This window comes from Pinus tabuliformis, chromosome 2_1 (genome assembly GCF_031772625.1).
Source record: "Pinus tabuliformis cultivar Carrire ecotype Pingquan chromosome 2_1, CPIR1, whole genome shotgun sequence".
In the NCBI taxonomy this organism is placed as follows: Eukaryota; Viridiplantae; Streptophyta; class Pinopsida; order Pinales; family Pinaceae; genus Pinus; species Pinus tabuliformis.
The window spans coordinates 785,098,318-785,109,904 of NC_142299.1; the positions used below are offsets into that span (position 1 = coordinate 785,098,318).

The 11,587-nt window shown below is 33.2% G+C and overlaps 1 pseudogene; it reads left to right on the top strand.

The window, feature by feature from the left end:
- The first annotated feature begins 342 nt into the window (after positions 1–342).
- On the top strand, positions 343–11,125 carry LOC149202923 (uncharacterized; annotated as a pseudogene).
- Positions 11,126–11,587: the final 462 nt, after the last annotated feature.

Below are 11,587 nucleotides of genomic sequence, written 5' to 3' on the forward strand. Positions count from 1 at the left end.
TCCTTGGCAATTCATTCCATTACGATTGATGTCAATCATCTTGTCCGCCGTCAGACAGATGTGATGAAAGAGCTTTGTCACGCCGTCAGACAGATGCGACGTGAGAGCTTTGTCGGTTCTATTAAATCAGAGGTGGAAAGAGTAACGACACCCTAAACATTAATATATATGTTGTACCTCTCGAATGTTGAGAGGTACAAGGAAGTAAAAGTAGTTTCAAAGAAGTAACTAAACATTAATATATATGCGCAAGTAGTCCACGTCGCGCCGTCCAGATGTAAAATTAGCTTAAATGCGATGGTTTTGATTATTTATCTATTAAGGTTATCCCAAGATAAAACAATGTATACTCACAGCACAGCGGTTGTTATTCAGCGCTTAGTTATTGGCAGTAAACGAAGTTCAATACGTATACGTTTCTCGTAAGACGATAGTATACGTAACACTATCGTGGGTCATTAGAACGTTTTGCCGAGTTACATAGTGGTGCATGCGTGGGGTTGTGAAAGGGCAATGATCATACTGGATTGTTTTTAATACTACATAAAGTTTTAATTTGTTTTAAATTTATTTATTTTGCAGTAAACTTTTTTAAGGATTAAAGTTGGGATCTTATTATTTATTTACATGGAAATCCATAATTGGGTTATTATTCTTCATAGACTAAAATTATTTTAATTAAAAATTCTAATTAAATTAGTGTGATACATTGCAATAATCAATAATGCTAAAAATTATATATATATATATATATATATAATAATAATAAAAAATATAATCTAATCATAATTAATAAACTAATATTTACTAAAACTTTAAAAAGATAATATATATATATATAAAATATGTTATTTTAAAGAACTCAAATTAAAAAATAATTATAAAAATAAAAATTAGTTCAATATATTATAAGTAGACTTAACAGTTAAATCACATGTCTTTATTTCTTTTTAAGCAATTACATATTCAATATACTATAAATACATTTTAATAGACATTTATACATTTTAATAGACATTTATAGCCAAATTATTCTAGTGAGGTGAATCGATTTTCCCACAAATAAAGAAATCATACACCAATACACCAAATTCTGATTTGACCTGTGATAGATATATATATAATACTAAAAATTATAAAATGCTAGAATCATATATTTATAAGAAATAATAATCACATAATATTATATTTTAGAATATTAAAAAATCAATAAACTAAAGGAGGTAAAAATTAAAAAGAAAATTAAATAACATCTAAGAAATTGAAAATAAGTAAATATTAAAATTAAAATACTTAAAAAAAATATTAGTATAATGAAATGGAATCTCATTTATATATATAGTTGAGATTGCATAGAAATTAAATTAAAATACTAAAAGTGTAAAATATAAATTTAATATAATGGAATCATATAGATAAGAAATAATAATTACATAAAAATATATTTAAGAAAATTAAAATATATGAAATACCAAGGAGAAGAAACTCTTATTAATGAATGAATAGACCAACTATGTTTGGGACTTCCATGTTCCACCCAACCATAAATTGGATGAATCAAATATCTCTTCAACCAATCACCCTCGTGCCATATTTCAAGCATGCATGTGCGACTTATAACCAAAATAAACCAAATAAGCATGGATGCCACCAAAAGAATAATTTAGGACCATTAAAGGAAATTATAATTGAATGTTGTGTTACTACATAGTCTATTTAAAATCTAGAAGAAATTGTAGCAAGGAACAAATTCTAGCAATGCTAGAAGAAATCCCTATAAGAAGTTGTAAAACCCATCAAAGATTCAAAAGCATGGCCCAACTGCCAACAACACATGGAAAATCTCCCATTTGAAACCTATTTCAAGATTGTTTCTCATGACATCGCAAATGGTTATTTTGATTATTTGAAGGTTAGTGTTTCATTTCATTAAAATGATGCTGCAAGTACCAAAAACAACAACATATATACTACAAGTACCAAAAGTAATATAAATACCTGGTCTGCCATTTTTTATAGACACCAAGAAAATATGGATATATGCCACCATTGTACTCCTGTGAAATGGGCCATGAGAAACAATGGTTGAGGGCTATAGCGTATATGGTTACACCCTACACCCTCATCTGTAGTATGAAAAGATACACTAGTGGGATAATACTGATTAGAATGACTGGAAGCCATTTTTTGAAACTTTTGAATGAAGGTATTTGGGAAGTTATTTACTCCTGTGAAAGTTTATATTTTTTCAATGACACTCGTGATTTAAAGGGAGTGATTTCTCATAAATAACATGATTTCCTTGGGCCAAAAATGACATATTTCTTGGTTAGCAAAGTCAACTATGACACATAGCTTGCACAACCCATTCTACTCTCCTAAAAAAGAACCTAGAGCTCACATGAAAAGCCTAGGTATGAGTCTAGAAAAAACCAGCCTCTTAATTAACGAAGATCACCAAGGATTTCTCCTATGGTGTATTGATCAATAGTCTCTTAATTGACCAAGATAACCAAGGATTTCTCCTATGGTGTATTGATCAATAGTTTGGACTTGAGCTCAACTTTGATGGGTCTAGTGTATAATGCTCAGTGATCTTCTTTGAGAGGGAAATATGTCAATATCTAGCATATGTCACTAGAGAAGGAAATTTTGATGTAATGAAGAAAGATCTCCAACCCCCTTATCATTGGAAAACACTTATTCCATGTGACACAATACCCTACATCACTTGGTCTATGTGACACTATACCCTACATCACTGGATAAATGGAACTTGAAGTGATACCTGTAGCCATTATTGCAGGGAATTTAACTTTTAAAGGGATAAATATATATCTCTCTCCTTATGTGTTTTGAGAGAAGTTGACACTATTTCTTGGATAACACTCAAAGTGTTAGGTTCATCTCAAGTGATACCTATAGCCATTATCACAAGGAAGTTTACTTTTAAAGTGATAATATATCTCTCTCTTGTTGTGTATTTCCAGAGAAGCTGACCCTATCGCTTGGATAGCACCCAATGTGTTGGGTTTGTTACCAATGACATTAAAGCAGATTACAACATTGTCCTATTGTGGGAAAAAATCGGGCTTAAAGGTTAAAAGTTGCTATGGTTTTTGTTATGGTGATGACTTGCAACTAAACACTAAATTTATTGCATTGTAACAATGAAGAGAAGACATAAGCAGGTGATAAGAGTATAGATGAAGTCATAACATTGACAAGGTTGACATCGCAAATGGTTATTTTTATTATTTGAAGGTTAGTGTTTCATTTCATTAAAATGATACTGAAAGTACCAAAAACAACAACATGAGATAGGACTAGTGCATGGAACCCACCACCCCAAACACCTTTTATTTCAACATTTGCATGACCTCCAGTCTATTCCAATTCACTTGCATGAGGATAAGTTTGATATATCAGTGGACTAATCAACATGTGATCTAGTCATGAGTCCAAAATATGCATGAAATTAGGATTGACACCTCCAATAGGACGAGTTTAGAGATTTGCATATAGTCTTTGATTCCTTACGTGATTGGATTGGATTTAATTTTGTTTTACAGTTTGATTTAATGAAGATAACCTTGCTGGGTTAATAAAACTGGAGAGTTGATAAGTGTGAAAAAGGTGTTGTCCGCTCTAGCTGGATAGTTCCACAACATATAGCTTGTTTAACTAGAATGGAATATCCCTACAATGGTATTTTATTCACGTAAGTGCTCTACTCAAAAGATAAGTGTTATAAGAATCAAAATATGCCATTTTTCTCAGCATAATCGATACCTCCAAATGAAATTTCTAGAACCAAAATATGACATTTGTTAGGTCCCTATACTACTAGTGTAACCACTTATTGTTATTAGTACAAACCCCTTATTATCTTGTTGTGCACATGTAGTCCCCATATTGTTATTATTGTGCCACATAGAAGCCCACTATTGTTATTATTGTGCCCTTACATTATTATTATTATGTCAGCTTTGATTATATTATGACCCCTTAGACTCCTATATATAGAAATGAGGTCTTGTCATTTGTGTCATCCAATAATTGTTCATTTGTGTAATGTAAAGGAGTTTTCCCCCTCGAAGAGGCTTATTTCTAAGGCGTTGATCTATCTTTTCTATCTTTTCTATCTTTGGTATCAAAGCTTTGGATTCTAGGGTTTCGTTGCTCCAAACAGGTCATCGTGGAATTTTTGCTATAACGTTTTCGCTACAAAGTTTTATAAGCTAAAACAAAAACCCATTTGAGGAGAAATCGGTTTGCACCTCAAGTCTGAATTTCAAATCTTTTCTCGCTATATTTATGGAGATATGAGCTGAGGAAGTTAGGGTTTTCGCAAGCTCCAGAATTTCATCTCAAACAGGTCATCGTGGAATTTGTGTTATAATTTGTTTTCTAAGAAGGTTCAGACACTGAAATTAAAACCTATATGAGCAGAAATTGTGTGGAATCTCGGGCTTGAATTTCAGATCTTGTTTCGCTATATTTTCACAGATACAGTCCAAGACATTTAAGGCTTCTGCAGGCTCCCAAATTACATCCTAAATAGGTGACCTTGGGAAAATCATCATAACTTTCTCTCTGAGCATCAAATTGAAATTTTGTAAGAAGTTGCAGAAATAGGATGGACTGTAGTTTTCTATGTATCAGTTTCAGATCCTAAGGTTGAAACAATGACACGTGGCACTTCATACAAATTCACTCTACTGAACTGGTCTATAATCAGGTCATCATGGGAGATTTGACATAACTCTTCCTTGCAGAATCCAATCTTGATCAGACTTGTGGGGTTAGAAAGAGGACTCAGAGGGCTACTGTAGGACGCAATTTCAGAACTTGGAGATCTGAAATTACAGAGTTACAATCGTTTCAAGATCGAGCTCCTAAAATCAAGAAAATGTGATATGAGGAAGTTTGATGGAAAGGATCTGGTAAATTGGATACTGTAGATGGAGAAATATTTTGGTCTACATAAGGTGGAACGGTTACAAAAGTTAATTATTGCATTTTCATATTTAGAGCCAGACAAATTTTTATGGTATAAAGGGCTTTGTTCTCGTAAATCACTTGTTACGTGGTCAATTTTCACGGAGGAAATGATAGCACATTATGAGGATACAAAGCGCAACACCTTCTTTAGCCAATTGATAAATCTCAAACAAAAGTGTTCAATGGCAAAGTCTATTGAGGACTTCCAAAAATTGAATATAAGGGAAATTGATATTCTAGAGAAGCAGAGGATTGACGTCTCCATAGGGACTTTAAAGGATAGCAATAACCTAGAATCAAAATATGACATTTGTTAGGTCCCTATACTACTAGTGTAACCCCTTATTGTTATTAGTACAAACCCCTTATTATATTGTTGTGCCCATGTAGTCCCCATATTGTTATTATTATGCCCCATAGAAGCCCACTATTGTTATTATTGTGCCCTTACATTATTATTATTATGTCAGCTATGGTTATATTTCGACCCCTTAGACACCTATATATAGAAATGAGGTCTTGTCATTTGTATCATCCAAGAATTGTTCATTTGTGTAATGTAAAGGAGGTTTCCCCCTTGAATAGGCTTATTTCTAAGGCGTTGATCTAAATTTTCTATCGTTTTGTGAGCTGGTTTCATAACATTTGGTATCAAAGCTTTGGATTCTAGGGTTTCGTTGCTCCAAACAGGTCATCGTGGAATTTTTTCTATAACGTTTTGGCTACAAAGTTTTATAAGCTAAAACAAAAACCCATTTGAGGAGAAATCAGTATGCACCTCGAGTATGAATTTCAGATCTTTTCTTGCTATATTTCTAGAGATATAAGCTGAGGAAGTTAGGGTTTTCGCAAGCTCAAAAATTTCATCTCAAACAGGTCATTGTGGAATTTGTGCTATAATTTGTTTTCTACGAAGGTTCAGACTCTGAAATTAAAATCCATATGAGCAGAAATTGTGGGGAATCTCGGGCCTGAATTTCAGATCTTGTTTCACTATATTTTCGAAGATACAGTCCAAGACATTAAGGGCTTTTGGAGGCTCCCGAATTACATCCTAAACATGTGATTTTGGGAAAATTGTCATAACTTCCTCTCCGAGCATCAAATTGAAATTTTGTAAGAAGTTGCAGAAATAAGACGCACTGTAGTTTTCTGTGTATTAGTTTCAGATCCTAAGGTTGAAACAATGACATGTGGCACTTCATACAAATTAGCTCTACTAAACTGGTCTATAATTAGGTCATCGTGGGACATTTGACATAACTCTTCCTTGCAGAATCCAATCTTCATCAGACTTGAGGGTTTAGAAAGAGGACTCAGATGGCTACTGCAGGACGCAATTTAAGAACTTGGAGATCTAAAATTATAGAGTTACAATCGTTTCAAGATCGAGCTCCTAAATCAAGAAAATGTGATATGAGGAAGTTTGATGGCAAGGATCCAGTAAATTGGATACTATAGATGGAGAAATATTTTGATCTACATGAGGTGCAACGGTTACAAAAGTTACGTATTGCGTCTTCATATTTAGAACCAGATCAATTTTTATGGTATAAAGGGCTTTGTTCTCGTAAATCACTTGTTACATGGTCAATTTTCATGGAGGAAATGATAGCACATTATGAGGATACAAAGCGCGACACCTTCTTTAGCCAATTGATAAATCTCAAACAAAAGTGTTCAATGGCAGAGTCTATTGAGGACTTCCAAAAATTGAATATAAGGGAAAATGATATTCCAGAGAAGCAGAGGATTGATGTCTCCATAGGGACTTTAAAGGATAACATTCAACATGAGGTTCATCTTTGGGAACTTGATTCATTGGAGAAGGCATTTAGGTTGGAAAGAAAAGTGGAAAGAAAAATTATGGCAACAAGGAATTCTATCCCTCACAACTATATAGATGAAAGTGTTGTTTCTCCTAGCCTTCCACAACCTACAAGGTTGACACCACAACAATGGGAATAAAAAAGAGAAAAATGGCTCTGTTACAATTGTGATAACAAATACATTAAAGGTCATACGTGTACTAAGAAGAAATTATTTTACATTGATTGTGGAGAGGAGGAAGAAAAGCATCAAGTAACATCAAAAGAATAGGATATACATGAGGAACCAACCCTAGAGAAAGAAGAAATGAATCCAACCATATCTTGTAAAGCATGGGAAATAATTACCACTCCTAAAACTCTTAAGATATAAGGACATATCAAGAAGAAAAATGTTCAAGAAGTGAAATATCACATCGAGCATCAAGAAATGAATCCAACCATATCTTGTAACGCATTGGAAGAAATTACCACTCCTCAAACTCTCAAGATAGAAGGACATATCAAGAAGAAAAATATTCAAGTAGTGAAAGATCACATCGAGCATCAAAAACAAGTTCTCCAACTTTTAAATGATAACGCCACTTTGGTGCAGAATCGAATGAAACGACTGGCAGATCAACATCGCAATGAAAGAATTTTTGATGTAGGTGATTGGTTATTTTTATCGTTACATCCATACAAAAAAATGTCCCTCAAGAAAGCTACTTATGAGAAGGAAATGTTGGCAATACTACATGCACTTAAGAAATGGCGACCTTACCTAATGGGAATACACTTCAAGGTAAAAATGGATCATGATAGTCTTAAATATTTTTCAGAACAAAGATTATCTTTAGAAGAAGATAAAAGATGGGTCACAAATATGTTGGGTTATGACTTTGAAATCATCTACAAAAAAGAGAAGCAAAATGTTGTTGTAGATGCACTCTTAAGAAAGGATGAGGATGTGGAAGCATTGTTTTGTGCTATTTCTATTATCCAACCAGATTGGATAAAAGAAGCAAGGGATGAATGGAAGAAGGACGAAGAAGTGTGGCCACTCATTCAAAAGTTGCAGAAGATCCCAGTTCAAACAATATTGTCAGAACTTGACGAGGAAGGAAAAATCATATTGGAACCTAGAGCAGTCACAGAAACAAGAACCCAAAAGCTATGAAATCAATCAATTTTAGAGTATCTCATCAAGTGGAAGAACTTAACCACTGAAGATTCCACATGGGAGGACAAGAATTTTATACAGAAGAATCAAGAACTACTCAAGCATTGAGGACAACACTTTTTGAAGGAGAGGGTCATGTTAGGTCCCTATACTACTAGTGTAACCCGTTATTGTTATTAGTACAACCCCCTTATTATATTGTTGTTCCCATGTAGTCCCCATGTTGTTATTATTGTGCCATTACATTATTATTGTTATGTCGGCTCTAATTATATTATGACCCCTTAGACTCCTATATATAGAAAGGAGGTCTTGTCATTTGTATCATCCAAGAATTGTTCATTTGTGTAATGTAAAGAAGTTTACCCCCTTGAAGAGGCTTATTTCTAAGGTGTTGATCTATCTTTTCTATCTTTTTATGAGTTGGTTTCATAACAACATTTTTCTCGGCATACTCGGTACCTCCAAATGACATTTCTACCAATCCTTTCAACTCCACCATCACATACTTCCAAATGAAATATATACATATCATGGCTCTAGACATCGTCTTCCCTTGAATGTTTGTAGTTTTATGTGAGATGCATTGACCAAATCTCAGATGCAGACGTTAGTTTGTTTGGACGAGTCTTAGATCCCACTGGCACCAGCGCTAAGCACAACTCTATTGTCAGAGATCAAATCAGTTTCCTTGGAGTTGAATTTGGGTTGTCAAGATAAAACATTCAGAGTTGAAGTTGGGTTGCCAAGCTAAAGTAGAGGAGAGGCTATGCATCCTGTTAAGAAGTCTAGAGTTGTAACTAAATCTCAAGGTAGCTACTGATTTTTCTCAAGAGAAGAATAAGAAGACTAACAAGTGTCCCGTTCTTTATACACTACACCAACATGCACACAACCATTTGGCCCTCTTCAGTGTTTCCATGGTTACAGTCAGTGTTTCCATGGTTATAGGTAGTGTTTAATGTTTATAAACTAATGTTAGCATTAGTTTCAATCTTGGAAATTAGAATAAAATAAATGCATGGAATAGAGATATTGTATGAATAATATCAATGATATGGTTTGTCTACCTTGGGAAGAGGCCAAATAAGACCATCAGTTATATTATTGGTCCTCAAAGTTAAATTGATAAATTCATAGGTTGACAAAAACGGTCATTTTATGAATAGGGTAAAGTTCATATAAACTTTGGATTAATATGCACAAGTAATAATGCTAACTAATATAATGGATTACTATAGTCCCATGTCATAGATTACATGAACTAATAAGAAAAATACTCCCATATTCATGTCTCACAAATTAAATTCCAAACTCTAAAGAGAGACTATGAACTATAATGAATTAATAAACTCTCAATGAATTTATTGCTCCATTGAAAGTTTTTTATTTTTTTTAATTACTTATATATATGGTTGATGTCATTTTTTGTCTAGAGGTAGTGTTATTTGAGTGCCCTCTAAAAAACTAGTGTTCTTGAGGTTTTTCAAGGAATCCCTAGTGAGGGATGTTACATGTGGTAACTCTTTAATGCTTTCTCAATCCCACTTCCATAATCTGCTACTATGTTTAAACATGATTTGTTTATTTGATGTTATGGAAAATCTAATAGATCCTTTTCAATATCCTACTCAACATAAGTGTGGATGCAGCCTTAACCATGAGTGAGAATGATCAATCACGAAGATAAGGTTAGTTTTGGGACTCTCCTTCGAAGGATCTAGTTCTGGCCATATGGCATATTGGGCTTTACTCATAATCTTTGAACATTGTTATTCTCCTGTCATGGGTTTTAAGCACATAACCATTGAATGTAGTCGGTAAATTTTATTTAGTTAATCATCGCATCAATAGCCCAAAAAATAGCTTTTTGGGGCTCTATACTATGAGTCTAGTAGGGAAAATATATTTTCAAGGCTCTGTATGGTAAGTCCACTCCAAGGGTTCCTCTGGTGTGGAGAAGGCAATGCTATGGCTCTTTGTCAAATCTCCAATAAATCGAGAGACTCCTAAAACTCCATCCTTGTGCAAATATTGGTTGAACAAATCTAGGACCAACAATTCCTATTGCTATAAACCCTCCTTACCTAACAATAAGATGCCTAACAACAACCAAAATTATGGTTTTTTTAACATTATTGTACATCGATTCATATTTACTTTCATGGTAGGTCTTCAATGTTCATTGTGGAAAGAGGTATAGATTATGATGGATCAACTACTTAAGAGTTGATATCAAGTGAGGTAGTTTTAGTCCAAATGAATAAAAGGTTATCATTCATATGCATACCATTTTTAGAAATAGGTTGGTTTAAGTTTCATCGATTTATTAGTTCGTGGTGGTGCATTAAAGGATTGACATTAAGATATATTTTAATGGATTAAATATGTGTAGGTGGGCATGCATAGAATTACATCCACCTAAAAGAATATATATAATGATATTTAAACTTACTAGAACTCTTGGATAAAGAAAGAGCTTGTTAAGAGTGAGATAATCTCAAAGAATATTGAGGCTTCCAAAGTACATATTAATTTTCCATAGTTCTTGTTTGAAGAATATGAAACTCTCGGCAATGAGAGTAAGATGCTAAAAATTCAATAATTTTAACCATAACTAGAAACAAAAAATGTAAGAACAATAATTTGCAATATATATTACAATGGCACAATGGTTTGTAGGTTCAAGGACTCCTAGTTTCAAATACATTGCATGGATACAACATCTTGAACCCAATTGAAGGCTCCTTTTGTTATAATCCAAATTCAGAAAAAAGTAATGGACTTACACTACATCATCCATGAATGAGAGTGACTACATGAGATCCCTAAATATGGCGTTGTTAATTTATTCTCATCATGAAACATTGGATCTTGTTGATCATGCTAACATAGCTAGATTGTGGGAATCTAGTTCCAACTATAATGGGGTTGTTTTAGGATATTTCAAGTGCTTATACAATGGTGAAAAATATAACCATGGCACTAAAATAGTTGCAGCTATTTGCCTCCACTTTATGATGCTAATGAAGAATTTGCAACCATTGATTTAAAAGATAGTGTCAACAATTGACTAAGATATGTCAAGCAAAACCAAAAAAATGACATTAATATAGCCCAAGATACATGAGCATAAAATGTGAAAAAGTAATTTAATATCCAAGAAGTGGAAACAATGATATAACCAATAAATTGAAGATAATAAGTCAAACACTAGGAACAAAGGTTTTTTCAACATATAACATTTTGCACTACCTCATTGTCAACTCTAGGAAAGGTCTTTCTTGAAGATATAGAAGCTTCATTCACATCAAAATATGCCTGCCAAACGATGAATACATTTAGATAGACTTACAACTTTTAATCAAATGATCTAGAATATAAAACATCATTATGCAAATAATGATCAAATGGGAAAAGGGGTAGATTTTAAATATGTGTAACAAAAAACTCCTGAGTTCAAAAACCTATATTATAGTTATACCCTCATCCAATTTCTTTAGGCTTTTTTTACTAAAGGTATATCAAGAGGCTATTGGTCTCCTAGCTATAGAATTGGATGATTTTTATTTGCAACTTAATGAAATGGAAA